The sequence below is a fragment of the Camponotus floridanus genome, unplaced genomic scaffold (genome assembly GCF_003227725.1).
Source record: "Camponotus floridanus strain SB8 unplaced genomic scaffold, Cflo_v7.5 scaffold4, whole genome shotgun sequence".
NCBI classification, from domain to species: domain Eukaryota; kingdom Metazoa; phylum Arthropoda; class Insecta; order Hymenoptera; family Formicidae; genus Camponotus; species Camponotus floridanus.
In genome coordinates this window covers 4431334-4458965 of record NW_020229547.1, presented here as the reverse complement: position 1 = coordinate 4458965, position 27632 = coordinate 4431334, and the positions used below count along the sequence as shown (strand labels likewise).

Sequence of the window (27632 nt, the reverse complement as noted above, 5' to 3'; positions counted from 1 at the left end):
CAAATACCGCTAAAACCGCTAAACAAGTTAGGTTAGCAATCTACGTGCTCCGAATGGTAACTTCGAACTGCTGCGGCTGCGAAGCGCGAAAACGCTCGCGACTGCCTCCGCAATCCGCACGCCATCTTCGCCCTCTCTCATCCACCTACATTCCTTAACGAGAGGAAACGACTCGATGCAGACGTGTACGGATCTCCTAATCGACGGTCAAAGTTACGCTATTGCAGGTTTTTGGCCTCGCCCGTCATGTTACCTGGTTGATTTAAGAATAATCAAGATAAATGCGTTAACCCTTTTAATTAGAAATTATTGTGGGAGAAAAAATTACAGTATCTTTAAACACGCTGAATTATATAAATGCTGAATCTTTATATAAAAAGTATTCTAGAATATTAAAAGTAAAAGTTTAAGAAAAAATATTAAAAATCAAATTGCACTCGTATACTGTTATACTTTATTCAAACGCTCAATTATATTCCTTAAGCGAATAAATAGCCTCGTCATTTTTAATTGGATCTAATCGCAAACATTAAAGTCTACTTAAATAATGAACGAGATATTGATCAAGTAAAAATATGGAGAGAAATTAATGAAACCGATTTATTTTTGCTCCTAATTAAAAGTTCATTGTAGAATCGAATATTAAAACGGTATTACAAAGCTTTTTCGTAAAACAAAAAAAGGCAATTTAACACGAATAAATGATCGTATAAACAATCCGCTCGTCTTTTGTCGCGATAAATTTTCGTGATTTAATCGCGCAAAAAAGCACGAGCGAAGAAGAGGTATTAAATAAAGACATCAAGCATGTATGTACGTGAATAAAGAGGTACTCTTCTCCGCTTGATATGCGTGTGTCTAGGCCATTAAATCTCCATACAAACACATCCGGGACATTTTCACGTAGGAACTGCATATAAAACGGACTCGTAACTCGCATTTTTTACAATCTGCCGATCGGAACTATTCAAAGCGCGTTTGGCGAAGCTCACCAGGCCGTCTGAATCATCGTAATAAAATCAAACGTAATCGGACGACTTTTGCATGACGTTTCGTCATCCCTAAAACGAAGGGGTAATTCGATCGAAGTAACTTCACTCAATGAGAAGTGTTAAATGTACATCTCGCAAAATCACGCTACGCCGAGCAAGAAGTCCGACCTAGTTACGTCCTCGAGTCGATGGGATGGGTTTCGTGCGTGTACGTCTGTGTGCAACACCTGTAATAGTAAACGGGAAGTCCAGCCATGCGTACGTATCGCGGAAACGCAAACGGAGTCTTACACCTCGCTCTATCCCCGTGTACTCTACTACTTACGAACACGCTAATTACCTAAAGGAATTTGCCGGCATTCGTTCCTTCCGCGTATCTAAAGACCTCGTTTAAGCGTTATCAGCGTTTCGTGAATTTAGTAGCCGTATTCCGCAAGGCGGAAGCTCTATCACGGCGTTAACGCGATAATAAAAAGGAGGAACATTACCATGGCCGTGTAATTAAAACTTCGAAGACCTCGGAAAGAGTATAAAATATAAATCTTATTACAAATTGAGATAAAATACAAAAATAAAACGCGTGTCGGAAAATCGTTTGTAAATTTATTCTCCCTCTTCATTACGTACAGTTTTTCCGAGAGTGTGCATTGTAAGGATTTCAGGAAATATCATCCGCGTTACGAAATATGCGATTAATCTGTTCTACATAAAAATTGTACGGAAAATCGTCCTTTTTCAGTTCCACAATATTAATTTTCGTAATTAAGTATCTGAATAATTAGAAAAGATGGAAATTCAAAAATTAAACTTTTAATAATTTTCCTTCGTTTTCCATTATATATTATCATTTGTAAAAAGTGCGCGTTTTTTCTTTCTTGAGTTATATTTCAAACGATATCGAGTTGAAAGAAAAATTCGCATATGTGTATGAAAACGAGGAATATTTTGGCTTATCGACTAAAAGCATTTACTCGTGTAGATCCGGGAAAGAATACGATGGGAAAATACAAAATTTGGTATAAATTTTATTTGGATCGATACTCTGACACAGAATCCATAAAGCCGATTAAAGTTCGATAACCGATTGGTTGGGCGCAGCTCGCAGCGCAGTTCCCCGTTTCTCGTTTCGGCAATTTAAATTTCCAACGGAACTGAATACAATAAAGACAGTGAATCGGCGCAGATTGCAAACAACTGTTTGCCAAGAGCTCAAATTACGAAAGACAAATCAGGCTGATCTCTCGTCCGTTATTTACTCGGCGATTTCAGCAAATGAACCGCTCCAAATCGATCTACAAAAGCATTTCGTTTTAGTCCGCATCGATAATGACACTTTGGTTTCGCTGCGTCAACTACGATTAATTGATTCGTGCTAGTCGAGCCCATCTATTATCGCCGCAGATGCACGCGCGCGGATTTGTTGTAAATTGACTCACACGTCTGGCGCTCAGCTGCGCGATTTAATTATACGGCCGATGAGAAAGAGAGAGGCGAGAGAGAAAGAGCTCATTGCGCCAAAAGTTCAATTAGACTCGCGGGCTCTATTTGTACCGGGCTGATCATCGATAGGAAATTTCACGCAAAAGTGCACGCTTTCCATCAGACGAATGGATTATGGAGAGACGATAGTGGATTTTACACCATTTGGGGATGCGTATCGAGCGAGGTTGAAATTATTTGTCGATTTCGAGCATTCGACGCATTGTAAAAACGCCCCATTTCTCGACTCGCGATTCTGTAGAGACGCATTATTACGCGCGCTTACTACTCCGCCCGCGTTGTTCGCATCGTCGAAAATTGTATAATTTATTCCGCGCAATTCCCGTAAAACGTCGGGGACGGATAAATAATGACGGGGCGAATCGACGGATATCTGGAAAATTGGCGCGTTATTAACAGTTTCGCCGATAGTCGATCTTTTCGCGAATATTTCCTCGCGAATATTTTCGGCGGACGCGAACTGGTTATGGCTGCTATCTCGGTATATATCGGGCCGGGCGCGATCGCTTTTCGAACGGCCCGAAATAAACGAGCCGGCGCCAGTTTATGCAGCTTTTAATCGCGAGGAGCACAAAAGCGATGCGCTGCGAGATATGTATTATACATGCATACGTGTATCGGCGCCGACGCGCGCGGATGCGCAGCGTCCCGCGGACTTGCGTGCGCGCGTATAATTCCGGAAGCGGGGGTTGAGATACCCGAGCGAATCCATGGCCGGTGCAAGGCGCGCTATCGAGGACGTCGGTATCGTCGGCATTGCCCTTTGACGCGTGAAAAGATTGTAAAGTCGCGATATATCGGCTTTTTTTACGCCCTCCGGTGTATCCCCGCGCGCGCTCCGTCCTCTCCGTTGTTTTATCTTTATTATTCTTCCGCGTTCCTTCAATTACGACGGCTAATCAGTCCCTTTGATCGCGCCCGACTTCGTCTCGAGCATGCGGATACTTTAAACGCGCGTATGCATTTTTCTCCCGTCCCGCGACGGCGAAGGAGAAATATCCTTTCAGACGGTATTTATGCGTTTCTATGAAATATGTTTAAAATATTCAAGACTTGTTTGGCGGAGGGTATTACCGCGACAAAAGAATACGGAACGCGCGCGCAGTCGCTGCGAGCCTCTCCTCTTTGTGCGTCCGCCGAGGAGACTCGGGGATTGGAATTAACATGGGATCCGGAGTGCGTTTCCACTGAGGGAGAACCGGCGTGTTGTCTCGTTAATATGGATTTCACTAACGATCCGACTAATTTGTACGCTCTCTTCTTCATTCGGAGAGTTATCCCTCCGTAAAATAGCAAACGAGACGAAAGTGCTGGAAAGGCGTCGCAAGGACAAAGGATGTAGCCGGGATCAGTGTCCTGTACACCGGCCTGGATCCGTGAAGAACCTAATGGCCGTCTCGGCATACATTTGCATGTGAACGACCGGCGAAGGTTTCGAGATTACGAGCGTGTCTCCTCCCCTCGCCCCGTGTGGCCTTTCTATCGGCCACGGACGAGATAATGTCGAATATGAGTACAATTAGGCCGAAGAGCGAAGAGGGAGAGAAACGTTGACGCGGGACGACAGCACGTGTCCTCGCACCCTGGGGATATGCTGATAGGTTACCTGACGCCGCGTGAGATGCATTCGTAATTAAAAGAAGTCTCTCGCAACGTACAACTATAATTTAAAGAAAAAAAGCGTCCTTACCGTTGCATTACAATGGTCAGAAAAATGGTGGCGAAGAAGGCGAAGGGAAAATGTAAACATTAAAGAGTGTATCGCTGAATTTTCCAAAAAGAAATACTGTCAAATTAGACCGGGAGTAGGTGTAAATAATGGTCAAGCGGCCAGAAAGGTCGACTTCCGCGAGAAAGGGTACGTGGCAAAGAGAAATTAAGGCAGCGGTTGCCGGAGTGTAATGAGTGCTAAAGCCGCACTGGCGTAAGAACCACAGAAAATGCGCATAGAATCCGCAAAATTCAAAAAGTAACGAAATCACGAATAAGAGAAAGAAAATATAAAATAGGAATTATATTATACATAATTTTATTACAAGTATATGTACAATTTTTATATTATAATTTTCGTATTAATATCGATATTGCAATGTGCGTTTCACAAAAGTATAAATTATACCGATGACGTACAAAATCGACTTTCTTAATTTCCTCAAGCATTTTAACGCAGTTTTATGGGTAGATTTTTTTGTCCTACTCCTTCCGATGAAGAAAATTATATTACAGCATATTATGCGTCTAATTACCTCCATTAATTACGCCCGTTCTTGACTTCATTCGGTATGGAAGATTAATCTTGAAGTCCACGGGGCGCGTTGCTGCACCAGTGAGCGGGCAGAAAGGATGGATTAGTCACCTGCACTCAGGGCATGCGCTCGATAAGAGCCCTCGTAACGTTACCTGCCGTGCGGCCGCCGCCACCGTTGCAATCGCCGTTGCCTCCGGCGCGCACACAATCGCCATTTAGATTTCATTACGTGCCTTAACTGCGCGCTATTTACGAACCGGCGGATAAATGTAAGGCCCGTCGCCATATACGTTTCGCCGTCTAATAAAGTACGCGCGTTTCAATGCATCTGTCTTCCCGGCCGACTACATTGAGATTTATACGATTGTCGACAGTATCAAAATAACACAACGACCTCGTACAGCGAGACACCGTATTCCGCGCACGACTATTTCAGAATGATTGTTACGGTTATGATACCGTCTCGACGAGAGAAAGAGAGAGGAAGAGAAAAGAGAAGAAGAGGAAAGAAAGAGAGAGATTCGCTCTCGAAACGTGGGGCGCTAAGTTTTAGGGACAAGAAGCTCTAAATTTCGCGGAGGATTGCTGGACGAGCTTTCGGGTAAATTAAGGATCGCACGTAAGAGAGACGCTTCGTTGGGACACCCTCGATGACGGTAATAACACTAACTTCTCGTCAACCATCGTCGAGAAAATCCTCGAAGGATCCTCTCGTCCAACGTGGCAGTATTTCGCGAAAACTTGTTCAACGATGCCATCCGCAAAGCGAAAGAAGGAAGAGCAACGACGTCATTTGCGAAAGAAGATTTTCCTCGGACATTCTCGCTCGAGACTCGAACGCCAAGTCTGTAATTTTAAGCGACCAATTAATATTTCGCTGACAAAACGCGATGTCTACGTTATTATTTGTCGAGAGACTCGCCAAGTGGGTCACTCGCAGTCAACAAAAGAAGCGGAGGATACGCTTCGCCTGATTTTACTTTCCCGACCAATCAATACCGGCGTCTTTTTTCCGTCTCCACTCGAGAAATCCAATACTCTTCGATACAATTAAATTTTCCAATATTTCGATATTCTTACCGATAACGAGCGGGACCGATAGGTCGAACCGAATCTTGAGGATGGCGTTTAAAGGAATAGCGCGACCTGACCGGGCGAAACGAAGTCCCGACGTAAGGAAACTGGCTTTGATGAGTCCACAAAGGGAAGCACGCGCTTCTATTTCTGCGAAGCGGAACGCGAATCTCAATCGTCAACGACTTCGACTTCGGCGATGCCGTTTGTGACAGAGAGAGGAAGAGAGAGAGAGACAGACGTAGAGAGGGAGATTGTGCGATACAGAGGCGCAGGAGGTTAGCTCAGGCGTGATCCAGCATAATGCGAGAGCAATTTGGTGAATGGAGTTAATTCAATAGAGGCTCTCGAGCACGCCTCCGGTACTCGGGGGGCCTCTTCAGCGTCTGGTGAACGTTAACCTCCGCCAGATATAGCACTCCTACGTCGTCTGTCCGCCTCGCTTCGGCCGACGGACGTACGAATCGCGGCCCTTGCAAGTTCATTTAAGTCTCATGCGGTATGAATCGGGACGGACTCCCGGGAAGAAGTACCCGTTTAACCACAACGGTCTCTCTCTACCTGGAATGTATTTTTTTTTCTCCCTTTCACCAGTCATACAACGTTTGCATTCAAGTAACGAAGGCATACTCAAGCAGCGAATGCAAAATCTTTAAGCGTAAACATTCCATGCACAATATTCGACAAATGTTAATATTTACAGATTTCTCTGCCCACAATCGAAACATTAAATAATATTTTTAATTTAATATCTTAGTTTATTTTTATACTAAATATTATATAAAGATGTGTGAATTTTCTTTTTTTCTTTTTTTTTGGGTTATACGCTTTATTTATCGCTTACTAATCCCATAAATCAATACTGTAATAATGGAAAATAAAAAATTCAAGCGCGTATAGTCTGCGAGACGCCTGCGAATCAAGCCGAGGAAGAAAAATGGCGCTCGAAGGGACACTGGCCGGTTCTTCCACAGCTTGCCTTGCGAGGCTGCGTATATCCGCGGACGAACAGACGATAAATCCACCGCAGAAAATAAAACGAAGCTAGAGAGAGAGAGAGAGAGGAAAAGAGAGAGAGAGAAAAAAATATCGAGGGAGATGAGAAAGATCTCCTCAGTCGTACAATGCGACTCGTTACAGACTCGGTCCCGTTCATTTTCTCTCTCTCTGTCCTTGGCCGTGCTCGCAGACACACACGCTATTCTCGAGCTGTCTGCCAATCGAAAATCGTGTCGGCGATCAAATTGAATTTCCTACATCCACTTCCTTCTACTCGTTGAAAGCGGGGGCGTTCGACGAGTGGCCGAGGAAAAAATCTCACGGGATTTTGCGCGTTCGAGATGCGTGCGCGAAAGCGATCGTAAAGTAACGCCGACATTACGAAAGGGATCGTCATCTACTGGCGTAATATTTAAACGCACGATAAATAATTTTTTCGCAAGTATCCCTCGAAATTACACCGTGTTCCGAAATGTCGATATTAAATAACGAAGTCCGGTTTTTCATTCGCGAAGATAATGAATAACGCGAGAAACATCGTGTCTCTCGTGTCGGGACAAATTTTAATTATGTTAAACGTCAGTCTATCGGAGGGACACTTGGCGATAAACAAAAAGTCCCCGTTATTTCCCAACGGAACAATAGCTTTCGTTTCCACGCAGTTGAACGGCGGGCGAGTTGACGCGCGGATTGACCCTCGAATGTTGAAAAAAAAGAGAGGGAAAAAAGGGAAAAAATGGGGAAAAAGAGGAACCGAGAAAAAATACACAAAAATTGGCAATGCTGCGAAATGATCGGCCGCTTGTGTTCGCATGGACGTCGCTCGTATCGTACCGGGCCGCGAGACAACCGTTGCACCGGGCACAGCGAATCCGTTTTCGCGCCCGGCTGTCCGCGGCAGATTTTTGGTGCGGATGCGTTATGGGTCACCCCGGGTGGCGGACAGTTACGTCGACGTGGACAATCGATGTTAGCTATCAGTTGCAGTTTGCGCGGGGCGGTTATGCCCGGGACAATTGTTATTGACAAATCGTAATGTCGGTCATCAGTCATGACCGTGACAGGGCACCTGCAGCGGCCGCGTGATCGTCGTCGTGAATGCGTGCGCGTGTGCGTGCCCTCTATGCAAAGACGGATTGCGCGATATTTTGGAGATATTGCGTTAATGAAAGCTTTGCGCGAAATTATTAACGATAAAGCGAGAGAAAGATACACAACTCTCTATATAAGTCTCTCTATATAAGTTAGAAATTTTTCCATGTATTTTTTATACATTTTGTGTATATCTTGTTTGTCAGGATTATTCGAAGATATGCCAAAATATTTTTATCAAAAGCCCTTTAAATAATCTATAATTTATAAATTCGAAATAAAATTGCATTTGTAATTTTATATATCGTGTAATATAATAAAAAAGATGTAAATATATTAAAATATGCGACACATAAATAATAATGAATAGAATTCTCTTTTGAATTTTGTCGCGACTCGTAGATCATCTAAACCTCAAGCTAAAGGAATCTTAATTTATACACAGAAAAAAAGGACATTCTTGTTTTGAAAATATATTTAGTTTTAACATGGAAATTTTGAAATGAGATTATATCGCGTTAATTAAAGAAAAATATAATTGCTTGAATAATTGCTTACTTGAAGCCATTTTATATGGTTCAATCAAGAAAAATATATTCTTATGATTTAATATTTAATTTTCTTGATTGGAAAAGAAACAATGTGAATAGATAGAAAATAACATTTTTAAATCAAAGATTATAATTTTCTTAAAGTAGAATTAAACAATTATATATTCTTGAGGTGACAATATTAAAATAAGACTATAATATGGTTAAAATTTAAAATTATTAAATTCTTCTAAGAAGATTAATTGTTACGTATAAACAAAACAATTATTAAATTCTTCTAAGAAGATAAATTGTTACGTATAAACAAAACAATGAACGCGTTAGTTTGAGTATATAAGTTTTGATTTGACACTTGTTTTTTTTCTATGTAACTTTCACAAATCATAATCACAATAATTAAATGCATAATATTTCTACTTTTCACTATGCCTAACTACTTTTAATATATCGAGTTTTTCATCGATTTGCTACGAAACGGAGAGCAGAGCAACCGCATTAGCAGAGTTAGTCGACTGCAACGGAAATGTACGAGGGACACTATCTCGTCAGTGTCGTAAAATGGGCGTAAAGACATCTCGGCGTCTGGATCACGCTGCATAAGCCGCGGAGAAAAAGCGAGTTTCCACCCCTGGCGAGCATTAATTACGGGCAACGCGTATACGACGACGTCGACGCATTATCGACATTGTTATTCATGATCACCGAGCCGGGGTCCTGGAAGGACGGACGCGACAGACCATAACGTCCGGATAGGATGCCGTAGGTGAGCCTGTCTCTGAATGCCACGACGTTGCTCTGACGCTTACGATTAGCGAATCCGTGACGTGTTTCGCCAATTTAGGCACGCCATACGCTTTGTTATCATCTCCGACTGACAGTCAATGTTCTCTGACGAATGACTACCGAGTCGATCGTCTAATTTGTGAGTATAATCGAGAATATCGTAGGATACTGCGCGGACTCGAATGCGATAAACTCGTAATGAGCACGGCACTTCAATTTCTATCAGATTGAGTCGATTTTTTTCCGTTTTCCAATCATTCAAGCTACCTGAAAATTGTGAACGCGATCGGAACGTAAACTGCGGAAAATTATTTTCAGTTTAATATATTTTTTAAAGGGAATTTAAATATTAAAAGATTCTCTCTCTCTCTCTCTCTCTCTCTCTCTCTCTCAAATTTACATTAATTCTACGCATAAAAGATTTATACATTTATACATAATTCTAGATTGAAAGTTGTACTTTGAATTGAATCATATGCATATTTCTGGATTGAAAAGTTATACTTTGAGCTTCATGATTTGAATCTGTTGACGTTAAAATAAAATATTTATTTATATTGCAACACGAACATAATTAATGTATAATAGTGGATTATAATAAGAATTGTAATTCAGAAGAGATATTTGAATAGAATTATTATCCCCAAGAAAGAAAATGACAAAGAATGCTCTAGCATGTTGAAAGTGAATCGAGCAATTCACTGGTGAAACGATCGCTCTGACACTTAAAAGACCATTAAGAACTTAATGATCACTAACTGCCATTCATGAAAATTTATTATATAGTATGACGAACATTACTGAGAATACTATTACACTTTTATGAGCAAAAAATCTCTGCAGGAGGTTTGAAATTAAATAACGGATAAGACAACGGGATTCATTTTTACCTTTGCAGCTCAATTCGAAGAAAGCTGTTTTCAACGACGTACAATTTATAAATAATACTTCAAACTTTAATGAAATTAAAATATATTATAAATTAATTAGGAGAGATTTATGTACATGAGAAAAATTCCGTAAAAATTTAAGGGAATATCCTTGCGTATGAATATGTGAAATGACGTTATATTTATCAACTTATCTAAACAAGCTTAATGCACGGAGCTTGCGGGCTCGTATTAAATTTACATGGTTCGGAGAGCAATTCTGACAATCCACGTTCCAAGTCGAAATTACGCTGAATATTACGTGATGGAGTTCCGCGTTCAGTTTCGAATTATCGACGATTCCCCGAGTGCACCGATAGAATCCATTGTTGGCTCATGCACTCAAAGTGGAAGCGACATTCGCGGAGACGAGCGGAAGACTTGTGGGCGATGAACGGACATTCGGAATCGAGCTTAGACTAACCCGCTCCTACGTCGAAATGACCCTCTCTCTCTTTCTCCTTCTCCCCTGCCTCTCTCTCTTTCTCCCTCGAGTGAGATTCGACGTGGCTTTCGGGGGACGAGATATCGCATTATTCCCGACTGAATGGGGTAAATCAGGGTCTCGTAGAGTTCCGACGTGGAATCGGCGGTTCTCTCTCGGATCGCTGATGTCGAGAGGATGAGGGTTAGCTGGCGGCAGAGCGGGCTGCCTTGGGAATTCAATTATACCTACGGAACAATGGCACCCGCGCCAGTAATGAAGGGACCGTCGCCGGGAGGTCATCAGATTACGTGGTATTTACAATATATAAGCCGGATGGTTGGCGGATGAGAAAAGAGGGCTCCTCTATGGCGGCATTTCTTTCCCGAGTCGCGTCTCCTCCCACGAGACGTCGCATCGGGAGAGTTAATTCGTAAGACGGAGGTGGATTATCGTCAATTCTTTAGATAGCTAAGAAGAGAGAGAACTCGCATCGCGCAAGGACTTTCCGACACAATTTGACGGGATTATGTGATTAAAAAAAAAAAAAAAAGATGCGCCATCGAAAATATTTCGATTCTCACGCTTTGTTTCGCGTCCCGAGCGGATAGTTTTTTCGAGACTGTTTATCGGAATGAACGAATAAATAATTTCGCTTCGGCCCGCGCTCGAAGCAATTCCTCCGTGAATTTACATCGATAACGTTACGACGCAACCCATTCAATGCACTCTAGCGTACCGCTGCAAATTGGATGAAATGGTAGCCGCGCGAATACGCTACTCGTCCGAGCCGCGTGTTACGCGATAACTTTTGACACTAACGTTTGTTTACTGCGGACGTTACGTTCGAACGATTCGAACGCAAAACGACTGAATAAATATCGCCCTGACGCGGAGCGGGAATATTTAGTCCTGTCTTTCTCTTTGATTCGGACGGAGAGATTTCGTAATTACGTTAAGAGGGAGAGGAGAGGGAAGAGATCGAGGTCCTGGCTCTCTCACGCTCGATCGGCCATGCGTTCAGGACCGGGAATGGATTCCGTCAATAATCTCTTTAAAACGGACTAAATTCATTATCCTGCTCTGTATTCGGCGAATGGTCGATACGCGCAACCAAGCCTTTCTACATGACCTCTCTTCCAGTCCCTGAAAAAAGGAAGCGGTGACTTATGGGGGCGCCTTATGTGAGTCGCGCAGCATCATCGCAAAATCAATAGACGACGAATAGAAATCCGATGCGACTCGGAGATCGCGATCGTTCGCTGTGTTTACCTACGGTATACAAGACAATTCAATTTCACGCCCGCGGATTACATCGCTTCCTTAAATTCGACGTTTCTTTCCGCCTTTTAGGCGACGAATCTGCGTCGACGAAGGATCACGGTAAAAAGATGAGAGGAGGAAAGCGAAGGTGATATGAGGTTTTCACTGGCCCAGATCCGTATATTCCGAGTCGCAACTAGGGAAAAGAAATGGAAAAAGGAACAAGAGAGAGAGAAAGGAGTTATATGTCGGTACATTCCGGGATATTCTGCATATCGATTCCTGCCGGAAAAATGCGTTATTCATGGGAAACGGAATCGTACGTTGCGGAAACAGAGGGTGATCCGTGCGAGCGCGATACACCAAGCCCATTTGAATCGAGAGTCGACTGCGACACGCCGTCTTCTCACGACAGAAGAAGTTAAAAACGAGAAGAAACTGACACGAGGAAGGAGGAATCGCGTATAGGGAGAGCTATAACGAAGAGGGATGAGGTTCCGCTAAGTCATCTCTGATTTCTTTGCGTCGTCTGGAAAAGATGTCGGCTGGGGGAGAATATGTCACGTGATCCATCTTGTCGACAGTGATACTCCGAGTATCGAGAACACATGTTCAACTTGTGCATTAGTATAATGTGTATCCGTGTATCGCGATAAAGCGTCTATAAAAACATCTTATATAATAATAGGAACATAATAGTAACAATACAGTACCGATCAAAAATATATCACCTTTATGTTTTCTGAGAATAACTTAACTCAAGGTGAATAACTTAATTCAAAGTGTATTTCTATCTAGTCACATGTCTTAATAGTAGGTATATAGATTATTTAACAATAGACTTTTCATTCAATAACGAACGCAGCAACTTGAGAAAAATTAATTAAATATATACACTTTGAATTAAATCATCTTTAAAAAAGGTGATATATTTTTGACCGGTGCTGTAATAGTAATATAACAATCGCGTAATATGTAAAGATTGAAACGCTTTTCCTGATTATAATTATATATTTTTGATGCAAATGCATTAATACTTAATACGTCGTGTTTTAAAATCGACATGTAAAGAGAATAAAGCTTTAGCACGCCAGAATATCCGGAAATTAACTCGCAGTTTTACCTGGTCTATATTTTCGTTTGATGACGTCAATGGAGGACGGAAATAAAAGCGACTGACGGTAGTGGACTATCGAAAAAATTGTTTTACATCATTGTACGTTGCATTTGCGTGAGAATTTCCAGCAAATAAAAAACTCTCCCAATATATATACGAGTACACTTCCATCCTCTCTTCTTTTTAATTTTCATTCTTTCATATTATTCATGATATGCATATTTATCAGACTGAGAGGCAGAGAGATAAACTTATGGAAATTTTCTATAACATTTTTATAACATGAGACCGTGAGTTTTTTTGATCGCTATTATGTAACGCGGCGCGGACAGGAATTTCAAAATTAGTATCACAGCGATCGGCGCTGAAGTCAGAGCGATGGAAATTCTCCCCCGACGAATTATGGCAGGGAAAGTATGACGCCGCGCTCTCAAGCGTTCCCAACGGATCACGAATGAATGTTATATGGGCTCGAGCTCCCTCGTTCTTTCTCTTCGCCTCGTGTTCTTCTCTTGGCGTTACTATCGTAGCGACCCCTTCGTCGCTTTTAGTCTCTAGAAGAGAGAAAAGCCGAGCGACAAAAGTCGTCAAAAGTATAATCGAGCCTACCGATTTTTATCTAGGTTCCGCGACATCGATCCCTGGGCGCTAGGAAGCTCACCGAGTAATAGGAATGATTAAGAAATCTGCATACATCGCTCCCGGGATAGCTGTGCGTGGGTGTCTCGCAAAAAAAGGGGGAAGGGGAGAACAAGAGATGAACAATCACGAACCGCTCGATCGTTGGAGATCGTTACACGGTTCTCGCTCCGGCCAAATAAGCTCGCTCGCTTACATGTAACGATGTCAGGGGCCGGTTGACATAATGAACAATTAATATGCAAACAGCGAATACTTAATGCTAAGCTGCACGGCAGATTCTGATAGGCTATTCGCGGGATTCATTGGGTTTTACGAGGGAGTATCCTCCTTTCCCCCGTTTTGGTTCCCGTTTTGATCCCTCACTGCGATATATCGAAAAATCCAGAATCATGCTGCAAAATATTTTTCAAAGGGAAAATGTGAATATAATAGAATCTCGTTAATGTAAAATATACACGTAGTATATGATATTTGTAACTTGAAAAGTTTAAATATGAATGACAGATAAATAAAGAGACACGAGATTAAATGTATAAGTATATTAAAATTATATTAAAGAAACTCAAGATACATTAAAGCTACTTATTTTTTCAGCTAATACGATTTACTCTTAATAAGTTTACGAAAATTCGTTCCAAAGCCAGTGAAAGTGAAATACTCGCAGAATTAAATACAACTTTCTCAGGCGCAATAAATTTAATTATGCTGCTTTTAGAAAAAGAGAGAAGGTATAATTTAGCATCAAAGATACTTGCGAAAAAAGGACGGATGAGGCTAATTGGATTTTCCGGTCAATTTTCTTTTCTGTCAGCTAAAAAGAATTCTTTGTTCGGCAGTTCATCAAATATAAATCGTCACCGTCAAAATAGAGTTATCCTCAATCGTCTTTATAATATGATATATATAACTCTCTTTCTCTCTCTTCTATACCGGATATATAAAAAATTTTTATCCGTTCTAATAATCTTATATTTCCTCCAAAATACAGGCCATACGTAATCATATATATTCACATTTATGTCAATCAATAACTACACACACATAACATGATTACATGAACTCTTGAAAGGAAATAGGATTTTGATGAGCTATTAAAAGTATCGAAAATTTGTACGTGCGTACATATTTTAGATAACTTGTTTGATAAATGAGAGACAAATAAATATTATATTGTCATGAAATCTCTCTTTGTGAAATATAATATTTATTTTATCTGTACATATATATTATGTATGTTATATTTTATTTTATTACAATATATCGTTTAGCACGAAAGTAATAATAATCAATTAATTTGCGTATAAATAAAAGATTTCAGTATTTAAATTACGTAACGAAATAAAATAATGTTTTTTTAAGCAATATATTACGAGTTATTTATCTTGAAATATATTAACGTTTGTGTGCAAAAAATTTGTATATTTACATATAAATATATTATTCAACAATATTTAAACCTATAAAGAGGTTTAGTGATTTGAATTTTTCGCGAAAGATTTTCCATTTCTTGGCAATCAATACTTCTTATTAAAAGCTACTTCAGTGGCCCATTGTACCAAGGATTGGCCTAGTACTATTATTATATTCATGGAAATCCTTTCAAACTCTATTCGCGCGTTGTAACCAACGACAGAATATTAGATCCTTCCTTCCGTTGTAGCAAAAATATAATTAGTTGTTCGATGAAAAAAAAAGATAACACTGATTGCAAGAGCCGCAATGAATCGAGCGTGAAATTAATCCGATTGTTTTGGAATAAGCTTAAATAAATCCGCAAGAAGAAAATTTATCGTATGTAGCATTTATAAAACTAATGAAAAAAGAGCTAAGCATCACGTTTCTTTACTTTATAGCAAAAGAGAATTGAGATTTAAATCTATTACAACTATATATGAGATTAATTATTACACTCGAAACAAAGATAATTAATTTAATTCTGATACATAAAAAAGATGTATCAAACTTGGGCAAAGTGTGTTGATGTATTTGAAAATCCAGTCCAATTGAAAATACATTCCAGCGAAAAGGAAGGGTCGAAAACGAATTTTGTCGTCTATACGCATCGCGACTATATCGCGTAATTTAGGAAAATTGGAAACAACCCTTCATATCGTCGGCAGGGAGTTTCGTGAAGGCTCTCGAGGCACTTGGTATGGAAGGTTTTAATAGCCAATCTGTGGGACGCTGAAGCGATCTCTTATAGCGCGACATATTCGAGGGTTCGAACGCATATACGGTTTAATTCAAGAATACCGGGGAAGCTTACACGTTTTCTCCACGTCGCTATAAGTCAGTTATTTCGTCTCGAAGCCTTCAAGAATATTTGTTTCTAATCAGATTTCTAAAATTTTAAATGCTAAAAAGTATTGCAAACTAACTAATCTTGCTTTTAAATTGAAATAATTATTGTATTATTATCACGTGTTGCATTAAATCACAATCTCTCTCCTCTTATTTTTCATCTAAAAAACTTTTTAAGTTAGCAATCTCAGAAATACTAAGAAGAAAAATGTATTATAAATTCTATATAAAATAATTAATCAGAAACGAAACATTATCATACATCGTTTAATTAAAATAAACGTGGATCTTCGCGAACGAGAAAGCAAAAAATCACGATGCGTGCAATCGCGACAAAATCGACATATTTTTACTCGCGCCATAATGTTATCTACGGCGACGATTCGAAAGCAAGAGTAACAAATGAAATGACGTGACAAACGATTTCATCCCCTCGATTTCATTCGATGTTACACCAGCCGCCGGGGCGCCGGCAACGCGCACCATTCTTCGCCTCGAGGCGAGATATTTTAGCGTGGTAGCCCGGCTTTCGGAAATCGCGTGCTTAGCCACGCGAGAAATGGTCCATGGGGTGTCTTGGAGCAAGAGAATTTCGAGGGTGGTAATTATTAGCGGTGCCGATTCTCCGTCGTCGTAGCACGATGTTCACACGCCCAGATGTCGCCCGCGAGGCCTGAAGGGATTCTCTCCTAAAGGGTCTCTCTCTTCATGGGCAAAATCGAGCCAACTATTTCGCCAGAGTAATTTCGGGGAGGGCTTCAAGAGTTGAAAGATTGACAATTCGCGACATCGGTCGATCGGTTTAGTTCGAGAAGATAATCCAATGTCCCTCTTATGCTTTAATTGAAGAGCTTTCCCTTTAAGCTTCCCATTTTTTTCCATACCTTGAGAAAGAAACCGATACAGAGTATTTTTTGTAAGCAATCATCACATATATCTAATATGTAATCAAGTGGATGAAAATTATTAAATTAAATTAATTGTTTTTGAAAAACTTTTATACATTTAAAAATGTTGCAGTAAATAAAACGTATAAAATTGCAGTAAATAAAACGTATAAAATTGTACGAATACAATTTTTGGTCGATTTTAATGTGCTGTAAAATATCTGTTAAGGGATTTGAAAGTTAATAAGATAATAATTTATTAATCGCATTACATACACCATACCGGATGATCTTTCTTATAGAGGGAATAAAAAAGAATTATAAATTATTTATTACATAAGCACATGCGAGAGGTGTAATCAAACTGTTCTTGATCTGACTTTAATCTCAAGAAATCTCCACAAGAAAGGGGCTTAGAGCTCTACATAAGTTCAACGAACGAACTCCTTTCTTTTACTTTGTACCGTATGAACGTTGGGAAACGCGGACCCTCGTCTTCGTGTTCCTCGATCATGATCTAATCCGGGGGACTTAACTGTCCGACTTTACGTATCTTGTGGAATTAGGGAATAAAGATTATTAAGTGACGGGCCGAAGGGGCCTCTCGAAACGAAGGGACAGCCGGAAAATCCCGGTTGAAGCGAGTGAAATTCTCTTAGACGGTACTGATCTGTAAATGTCGTGACGAGGACCAGAATATTCTTTTGCGAAACGCGATTAAATTTGCGGTACATTCGTAATTAAATACAAAGTCCCGTAATATAAAGTATACTTAAAAATAAAATCGAGTAAACGTAAAAAAAAAATTTTACTTTGCTTACCGCAATTCGTAAATTAAACTTTAAGTCTCGCGTATTTAAAAACTTTCTGGCAAAATTTTATAATTCGAAAAAAGTTGTTCCATATGAAAATCTACGATCTTTAGGAAGTTGTGCACTTAATGTTGCAAATTTCTCGTATGTTGCAAATTATCGCGAAACAAAATAATAAGCTAACTCCTAATTTTCAATCTAGCTATTTTCCATGTTAGTTATTTTTCGGTTTTTTCATCAAGTATAGACTGCAAAAATCACGCGCTAATTTTATATATCATACTCTTTTCATTATTGCATATCTGTTCTTTTTTTATTTTTGCAATCAAAATTTCAATCAAAATTCGCGCGATCTGAATTAGACTTGCATTTCGCCGCGAAAAGATGTTTGCTGCGGATAGAAATGTAACAACGCGTGAGACGGAAAACTAGTGCTTTCCCACACAAGTTGATTCTTAGCGTGAGGACGACGACGTTACAGAGAGGGTTGAAAGTAGATCGTGAGGGAAAAAGTGAGAGAGGAGAGCGGAAGAGGATGCTGAAACGAGTAAAAGGATCCGTCGAGCGAGAAACGAGGTAGATAGATAGTAGCAAACTGGTAAACTTTCCTAAAGCATAACCGTTACCGTAAGGCAATGACGAAGTGGCACTCTGCGCCTCGCGTACAGGTAGATTCATCTGCTCGCCCAAGGGCTGCATCTTACTTTTTGCGTGGAAAATAGTTTCTCGGGTTACCGCGCGCGTTAGTTTCATGTTAGTCAAACTTCGTATCTATGATATTTTATATGAAATTTCCATTTGCCGAATAACATCATCCGGATAAAATCCGGAAATATATCAAAGATAAGAAAAAAATCGATACGAGAAGAAATAACGCGCATGCGTGCGTTAATTAATTCTTGTTAATCTTTTTTATTTTATTATTTTTTTACGAGTGTAAGAATTAAAATAAAAAGTTTTTCTTGCATATATAAAAAATTAGAATCACGTTTGACTTTTTTTTCATTTCTACAGTCGTGTAATTTCTTTCTTTCTTCCACTTCTCGTTCGCGTTTTGCGATTCGCGATGGAAATTCAAGGAGTTGTGCCCTCCGGGGACAGTGCGGTCTGAAGGATAATATCGGAGTACCGTTTCGATTCGTGGATTGTAAACCCTCTCGTCCGCGGCCAGCTTTCCCGTCGATCTTCCCGTTAACGCGTCTAAGTAGCCTGGCTTCGTTCAACCACGCTAATTCAATAATATCGCTGAATCTATTAAGCGGATAGGATCGATCGTAGGAGGAGGAAGGAGAGGAGGAGGAGGAGCAGGAGGAGGAGAAGCGATAGTGGTAGGAAATGGACCAGCGTTCTAATTCATCTCGTAATGCTCCTTACCTACCCTGTACCAGCTCTCAGTGTGGTAATGGGTTTTCGCTACCCCTGAAATTTTGCTATATCCACCTATCGTGCCGCAACCGACGTACCCTCTCCACGGAAGCGCGATGGAAGATCAAATTGATTCGATTCGACGTCGGGGAAGATACCAGACTAATTGGCTATCATGAGTTTTGCATACCTTGAAATTCTGATTAATAGATGCCTTCCCTCAATTCGAGAATGTCTACAAGGATTAGATACGTGTTGTTGGGATATTACTTAAATAAAATCGGATAAAAATATATCGCCGAATTAATCTCGCTTTAAATTATCTACAATTCAGATAAAATTCCATTTATAATTTCATATATCACATAAAAAAACATGAAACTACTAACTAAAAAATTAAAAAGCGTATTTCTAAAAGATTCTAAAAGAAACGCGTTGCGAGGGTACGATCGCAAAGGTCCCATCATACCCAGGTGAGGCGGGATTTAACTTGGTCGCTCATAAGCCATCGTGAGCAAACCTGCGTGGACGATCCTGTCGCCGGGCTCGTTGATAAATCGTCCCGCGGCTCGCAGCATCCGGCTCGACATTGCCGCATCGTCGTCCGACAGCGCCGACACACATCGCTATTTTTAAAGAGATAACAAATGACGCTTATAATAAGCGCATTCAGGCGTGCCCGCTTTGCGTAAACCTGTCGCAGACGCGGGTGTATTTTTATTTCTCGTATGTACGCACCGGCGGAAACTGCCTCTCACGGTCTTCGATAAAAATTGTTAAGGTTTTAAATAAACGGTTGAAAGAATTCGACGTAAGTTTCGTAAAACGAATAATTAGCACAACGATAGAATTTTATATTGGATAAAAAATCCTCTTCAACACAGAACTTTGTCTTAAAAAATATAATAATAATAATAATAATAATAATAATAATAATAATAATAATAATAATAATAATATAAATTATATCGTGAAAATTATGTCGTGAAAAATATCGTTTGTAGAAATGAGAAATATAAAAATGAATAAAAGTGCAATATTTTTTCGCGTTATAAAGCTCGGTAGCAACTTTCTCATTGGGAGAGTTTATTAGCGTTCTTTATATTTGACACTTTCTTTACGATCGATGTATATAAAGTTGTTCCGGCCGGTAATATAATGCTGGCAACCGTAAAAGTTAATATACTCTCGATATTTCGGGAATACAAATCACCATGTCATTTTCCTCCCCTTCGCCTCTTTCCTATTTCTTTCCGGATGGCGTATGAAATTTCCATAACTGTAAACCGGGCGCAAGGCAATCCCCCGATTCTAGTTTCTCATGACTGTGCAAAGTATATTTTCGCATGCTGCCACTTCATTAACTTTTTATGATGCGTAAACAGAACCCCAGAGCCAATGAAAAAAAGTCATATTTGCGTGCCAAATGGTGATGTAATGTTTACCATCAAAGTAATTTCAATCATACGAGAATAATTTCGAAAAATTATTAAAAAATATTTTACAGAACTAATATAAATAAAAATTATCTCAAAAAGAGAGAAAGAGAGTTACACAAAATTTTCAAGCAAATATATGGCACATTGAATGCACCTTGATTAATAAACATCTCAGGTTTCGATGTCTGAAAAAATTTTTTTTACAATAAATAATTTAGGTTTAAATGTATTTTTGGTCAATTATTGTTGAAAGCTACGCGTCAAGATTAAAATCTCGGCTTGACATATCATAAAAGTATATATAAAAGTATATTGATATGACGATCAAAACGATGTAAGCTATCGTGGATATGTGTCTCTGTGAATTTTTTATCACCTCTCGGAACTATCCCGCGATTATGTTAAAACGCGACACTTTTTACGATCGCTTTTACTTCCGATTTTACTCCCCGCATAGATCGGTGTTGCTCGCCACTACACGCGATAGTGCGGAAAACTCGTAAAAACGTGTGCTTCTTCGTATCTGCAAAACAACCGTGCAATCCAAATGCAAGAATCGACTTTACGAACCGGATAAAGACGACCGAGCGACCCTTCTTGACGCGATCGCATCGGAATGATTCATCATGAGAGTTACCAACACTTTTTTAGTGCTGGAAATAATTTCTACGAGAAAATAGATGAGAGTTATATAGACAACTAAAATGGATTATACGTCAAACTTGATAAATATTTATACAAATTGAAGAAATTTGAAATGTGTGACAATTTTATTCACGACAATTCTCGCAGGTAGTCATAATGTCATTAAATTTCCGTTACGAAAATATAATAGAAATTGTTGGAATAAAGATAAATCCTCAGCTACAATGCATCAAAACGCTGTACGTCATTTTATAACATTATAGAAAATTAGAGAAAATTCTTCTTTTTTCATATGAAAAAAAGAAAATTTAATCAAAATTACATAAAAACGAGAGAGAAAATATTATTAAGAAATATTATTAAGTACAATAAATATAAATAAAATCTACAAGTTCTCTTGTCAATACACTTTCTGCAAATTCTAGAATAAATACAGATTAAAAGAGTTCCGTTTGTGTTCTGTTTTACGCTCAATTTATAATATCCCGTGCAACAAAGGCCAAGCAAAACTGTGAACGTCGCGAAATGTGTTGTCGATAAACAGCGGACAATTGATCTCAATGGTGAAAGTAGAGAGAGGAGGTACGGTCGAAGGTATACACGGCGATCATTCTCCGATCTGGCGTGTCGACAACGCGGGAAGCGCATAGCCCAGGGCGACGTTCATGACCCGCGCAAGTTGCTCTGCAAAAACTATCCGTTTTTACGATACTGCCCCGCAGGCCGCCTCTCGATTCGCCCGCGCAATCCGATACCGAAAACGCGGCGCCGCTCGAATCGAGCGCTTCTCTCGCGGCCGCCCCCGTGTTTCGTGGTAACGCGGTGTACAAGGAGGGATATTGGAAGGGTTGAAATATATGCATCATGGAACAACGAGGAGGAGAGAAGGAAAGAGAGAGAGAGAGAGAGCATGCCCGGTAATATCAGATTTATTTTATGAGCGAGGTAGAGCGGTGTACCATCTCGCGGAGCAGTCCTCTGCCGCACCAATGATTCAGCCGCAACTTTCACCCTCGCAGCCCCCTCGATGCCATTGTACGCGCCCTCCCCCTTTCGCGAAACTTTTATTCGCGTCGCTGATCCGCCTCGCTGGCGCGCGCGCCTTTCCCGTCGGTTTTGCTCGCCGAGAAGCGAGAAGAGACGCGAACCACGAGTGAAACGTGCTCGCAAAAGCTTTTGGGACTTCGAAGCAGGCGATGTTCCCATTTTTTTTGCGCGCCAAACATGATATAAAAGAAGTATGGGGATACGCTGCTGAAAAGAGAATGCGTCGCGCTTGAAAAATATAAGTAATAGAAAGATGTCCAGTCTCATGTTAAATCATATGACAATCGCAACTAATTCGTAAACAAAATACAATTATATAATATTTATGATTTGTGTAAAAAAAATATCGAGAAATATCCCGGCAAATTTTATTATTCTAATTTGAATTCGTAACAAAAAATATAAGAGAAGATATCAAAAATACATGGATTTCGCTTTTGGAAAATCAACATACTCCTGTTTCTTAGTAATTAAGTATTGCATTCCATTACAGCTGATATGATGAAAATTCATATATCTTATCAAGATAGAAAGTTTCATATATAAATATATACAATATAATATAAGCATGGGTTTTTTCAACTTGTTGATCTGTGCGATACATTGACTGTAATAAAAGTAATATATACTTCCAGTTGATAAATAAAAAGATACTATTAAATAAGTAAGATAATATATCTCTTTAACATAAAATTATATTGTATATATAAAATAAAAATACATTATAATCTTCGGTTAATATATTTTCCTTTTTTCTGAGAAAAGGAAAATTGACATTGCAATGAAGTTTTTCCAAGGAATTATGTCTATTTAATGGAACATTTGATCACTCATGATGAAGTCGATGAAGTTTTGGCAATCATGTAAACGGGGTAAGAGAGAAACGGCGATAAATCGAATATTATTATTTTATCTCTTTTCAATCTCTTGTTCATATATATTTTTGTGTACATAATGAATAAAATTATATATAATAAGTAAAATCATAAAATTCAAGATATTTAATATATCTTTTTACACCAAGATTACGAATATTAAGATCAAACAGGTTAACAAACAGTTTTTTACGTTCTAGGCAAAATGCTATAGATATTCCTAAAAACAGCTACAAATAACTAATACGCAACTTTTATCAATTTGGCAATGTAAATGATTATATATCACTATATCTTGGAGATTCTGAGTTAAACAGCTCTCAGTCAACGAATTTTGCTAAAATTGCTGAATATGATGACCATACTGAACTCGAAAATATATTTAAAAGTAAGGACATGAAAAATTTTACGCTTTGATAAATAATAATTTGCTTTTTGACGTAACAATAAGTAATATAACACAAAATTATAATTACAATACATGCACAGTTTTACAAATATATTGTTTATTTATTATGTATTTATCAAACATCGACAAAGATATATTTTCGGGTATTTTTCATACTATTAATATCTATTAAAAAATTTATTACATAATATTATATTTAACATCTCTCAGATATTACATATATGTCATGATCTGTTATTGATTTCGAAAATAATTTTTTAAAAGAATTCGATACACTTACATATATATGTACATACATAGATTTTTAAATCTGTCATTGACTTTGAAAGTAATTTTTTATAAAAAATCAACTATGTATCAAAAATAATTATTTATAATTAAAATTTTAGTTTATTTTCTTATAAATTATTTTAAACCTTAATCACATTATATTAAGCTAAATCTCTTAATTGTTGTGTATTATAAAACGAAAGAATAATGAAGAAGACGAGAAGAAAAGAGTAATATTATAATATCTTCTAATTTTATCACGCCGGAAACAATCTTTGCTCTCAAATATTCTATTATGTAATAATTTTTCAAAAAAATGTAGATTAAAGATGAGAAAAACTATTTTAATGTGATTTTCTGTGTCATAGCAATATATAACGTGATAAGAACAAAGTGTTAGTTATTGTTCAAAATTAAGTGTAGTTTTAAAACTTCTTGCTTCTAAAAAAAGTTTGTTAAAATCAAGAAAAGTTTGTAAAAATCAAAATTAATAAAATTTTTACGATCAACTATTTGTTATTCTATGTGTATATTACTCTATAGAAAAATTATAATCAATTATTTATCCTATGATTCCTCTATATATATTCCTTACATCATTTTGAATTAAATTTCAAAATAAGCTTATAAAATATTTATTGAATAAGCTTCTAAAAATTTCTATACATATAATTCAATCTCGAAAAATTGTTGCATCTCACGCAATAAGCTCTCCACAGTTACTTCGCATTGTTAGATATTGTACGTTGAAAAATCGAGAAAGTTTGAAAAAATAAACAATTGAAACGTATTTAATATGCCTCTCGAAAAGATGCTTGGAGAGAAGTTTTAAAATAATATATCTAATCGTTCTCTTTTAAAAATCGAAGAATAAACTTATATTAATGGATATAGAGAGATAAGTGAGTCTTCAGAAATTGAATTTTTTTTATTTTCTAAGGAATTTATTTTTAAATAAATTATCGTAAATTATAATTATTTTAATACAAATACGAAAAAGATGTAAATAAAACAATAATAAAATTTTTAATCCAAAAAATTTTAAAACAATATCTTATTTGTTCAAAGAATTATTCTAGCTATTAATTAAGTGGACATACATAAAGATTGCTTTCTTAAAAAAGCTCTGATAATTAATTAATTTATGAAATATAGTAACAAAATATTTTTTGTTAAAATTATATAGTATTATAATATAAGCCGCGTTCATTTTCAATTCAATGATTTGTGCATTGTAATAAAAGTAATATGTATTTGATGCAATTTGATAAGTAAGAAATTTATTAAGTGAATAAAATAATATATCTCTTTAACATAGGGTTATGTAGTACACAGAGGAATATATTATACTTCTCGATTAATGTATTTCGCACTTTTCCTCTCTTTTCGATGTGGTATTTATCATATCTGGTTTGATAGAAGTAATTGTTGCTAATTTACAGATTCATAGACAGATCTAACTTGCAGAGATGAATAATTTTTAATATTCATATTTAGTGTAACTTTTATAATTATTTATTCTTTTTTGAAATCTTCTTATTATTAATTCTTTTAAATAGTGAAATTATCAGCAGTGAATAAGCAACTAAGCACAAGATTTGTTAGGCAGACTTAGATTGAATATCGATATTTACATTTATAAAAAAACATATTTTTACGACCTCTTTCTGTTTCCTTTATTATCTTCTATGTTTTTCGTTGAAATTATTCTTCGTTCGAATTTAGTCAAATACAGTCTCTGATACAAAACGAATATTATGACTACCAGCTACGTATGGTCGTATTATACAAAATACGATACAGTTGCAAAGTGCAATTTTTGTGAGAAAGATTATTCTCTTAAGTTAAACGATGGCAATATGAGGAGACACATACACAAAAAACATAGTGGTATTTATAACAATATTATCCGTTTCAGTGTCAAGCAACGCGATCGCACTTTTTCTGTTCAGTGCTTAATGGTGTCAGCGCATCAATTTGAAAATTCACAATAATTGGACGTTCGGGTTTTGTCGGTGCGTTTCTTTACTGTTACCGTTTGGTCATAGACAAATTAAGACAAAATTGAAGTAATATAACACTCTGCAAGTGTATATTTTTTAAATATTATGAACCAGGCTGACCGCTTAACTTTTTTCGATTCAAAATTAGACAAGCGCTATCGCGCCGTTTGACATTTGTCGATCGAGTTTCTACAAAAAATCTGTGGCATTCGAACGACACTTAAACCAAATATTTCGAAACTAGGTGTAACTCAAAACGCCTATGAAGTGATACAAGGCAATAGATTACAATGTAAGAAATGTGAGGCAACATATAGTAAACGTTACAAAATGACACACAAAATGAAATTACATTTACATAATATACATGGAATTTATGAATATAAAGCGCAAGAACATAAAAACTGGATAATAGAATATAGTAGAAATAATGAAAATATTATTACACTAAATCTTGATAAAACAATAACGTGCCGACGTTGCAATAAAGTTTTTCCAAAGAATTTTGTCAAATTAATGAAACATTTGTACAATGATCATCAAGTCGAGGAGATACCTGAGGAATTCAAATAAACGGGGTAAGAGAGAAACGGCGATAAATCGAATATTATTATTTTATCTTTTTCGTTCCCTAGTCATATACATTTTTGTGTACATAATGAATAAAATTATATATAATAAGTAAAGTCATCAAATTCAACATATTTAATATATCTTTATTACAAAGATAATGAATATCGGCCTATTAGCCCAAAAAAATCAAACAGGTTAAGAAAGTTTTTTACGTTCTAGGCAAAGTGCTATAGACATTCCTAAAAGCAGCTACAAACAACTAATACGCAATTTTTATCAATTTGGCAATGTAAATGACTGTACATCACTATATCTTGGAGATTCTGTGTTAAACAGCTCTCAGTCAACGGATTTTGATAACATTGCTGAATATGATGATCCTTCCGATCTCGAAGATATATATAAAGATATTGAATTATTGACCAGTTCTCAGTCAACGGATTTTGATAAAATTGCTGAATATGATGGTCCTACTGAACTCGAAAATGTATTTAAAAATAAGGAAATAGAAAAATTTTACGCTTTGATGAATAATAATTTGCTTTTTGACGTAACATTAAGTAATACAACACGAAATTATAATTACAATACATGTACAGTTTGACAAATATATTATGTATTTATTATGTATTTATCGAACATCGACAAGGATATATTTTCGGCTATTTTCCACACTATTAATATCTATTAAAAATTTATTACATGATATTATATTTATCATCTCTCAGATATTACATATGTGATCTGTTATTGATTTCGAAAATAATTTTTTAAAAGAATTTGGTACACGTACATACATATATATATATATATATATATATATATATATATATGTACATACATTCATATACACATATATATGAGACATATTTTTTTCATACTATTTGTATAGAAAAATTTATTACATAATATTGTATATAACAAATATTACATATGTTATGATTTTTACATCTAATTTACATTGATTTTGAAGATAAGTTTTTAAAAGAAATCAATTATGTATCAAAAATAATTATTTATAATTAAAATTTTAATTTATTTTCTTACAAATTATTTTAAATTCTTATCTCATTATTTTAAGCTAAATCTCTTAATCATTATGTATTATATAACGAAAGAATAATGAAGAAGATGAAAAGAAAAGAATAATATTATAATATCTTATAATTTTTTCACGCCGGAAACAATGTTTGCTCTCAAATATTCTATTATGTAATAATTTTTCAAAAAAATGTAGATTAAAGATGAGAAAAACAATTTTAATGTGATTTTCTGTGTCATAGCAATATATAACGTGACAAAGTGTTAGTTATTGTTCAAAATTAAGTGCAGTTTTAAAACTTCTTGCTTCTAAAAAAAGTTTGTTAAAATCAAAAAAAGTTTGTAAAAATC

At 37.1% G+C, this 27632-nt stretch overlaps 1 protein-coding gene across 7 annotated transcripts in view; it reads left to right on the top strand.

Moving 5' to 3' along the window:
• The window catches only part of LOC105259560 (teneurin-m), a 708083-nt gene that overhangs the window by 221065 nt on the left and 459386 nt on the right, over positions 1–27632 (top strand). The gene's annotated exons all lie outside the window — the stretch shown is intronic.